The sequence below is a fragment of the Euprymna scolopes genome, chromosome 38 (genome assembly GCF_053919585.1).
Source record: "Euprymna scolopes isolate OS-2025 chromosome 38, ASM5391958v1, whole genome shotgun sequence".
NCBI lineage: Eukaryota > Metazoa > Mollusca > Cephalopoda > Sepiida > Sepiolidae > Euprymna > Euprymna scolopes.
In genome coordinates this window covers 2536538-2537688 of record NC_136519.1, presented here as the reverse complement: position 1 = coordinate 2537688, position 1151 = coordinate 2536538, and the positions used below count along the sequence as shown (strand labels likewise).

The window sequence follows — 1151 nt, the reverse complement described above, 5'->3', positions numbered from 1 at the left end:
CGAATGGAAAATAATGAGACAAGCTACCACATGCAGACATTTAGACAACCAATGTAAATTATGCCTCCATGAAAAATTTTCTATCCTGTACTTTAAAGAACCTCAAAATCTATTAAACTGTAGGCGGGAAATAGCAAACAACTGTGTTCACAAAATAAAACTTACTCTAGGATAGCGATACAAAATAGCTTTAAAACTAACAATAACAATAGAAAACAAACAAATAAATAAATTAAATAAACATGAATATACATAAACGATCACACACATATATGTATACATATATGTATATATATATGTGCATTATTGTGTACACATAGGTATATTTATATGTATAAAAAAAAGGAGAACGGCCACCTAAAACTACTAACCTAGTTCTAAAACAGATCCTTTGTTTGATAAAATGCATGCCCATTGGCTGATAGGAAGGGGCGCGGTGGATACTAGTAAGCTGATTGGCCAACTAGAAATCCTCAACATATATAAAAACAAGAAGCAACGACAGAATTCGCGCATAAGCCTGACGAATCCTATAGTTGGATGAAACGCAGAATATTCAGTGTAGCTTAATCGCCATATATATTTTATAAATTACTAACTAGCTCTACCTACGTATTGAGCACTTTTGAAGTAAATACTTAAAGTTTACGCATAAATATATACTTTCGTATATTAAATTTATGTGAATAAATGAAGTAGTTATATATATATATATATATATATATATATATATATATATATATATACACGGCATAATCATATATATATATTTATATATATATACATATATATATATATATATACGGTTATATACGGCATAATCACGTTGATACACCGGTTCTCGTCAGATCACCGAAGTTAAGCAACGTTGAGCCTGGCTAATACCAGATGGGTGACCATTTGGGAATTCTAGGCGCTGTATGTGCTCTCCGCTTATCTCGGCATTGTTTCCAGTCGTCTTGTACCTTAACTTGCCATTGGTATGCAACAATGTCGACTCAGGAGAGGCGTGGTTAGAGGTTGCGCAACTCTTGCCACACAAATTTCACGCACAGGCACCCTTACAGTGGGTATCCATAGTCTGTCAAGACTGATGGAAGCCTTCATATATACGATTATGCCGTGTGTGTGCATAGATATATACGATTATG

General features: G+C 33.6%; 1 pseudogene; it reads left to right on the top strand.

The window, feature by feature from the left end:
• Window positions 1-808: 808 nt before the first annotated feature.
• On the top strand, window positions 809-925 carry LOC145263528 (5S ribosomal RNA; annotated as a pseudogene).
• Window positions 926-1151: the final 226 nt, after the last annotated feature.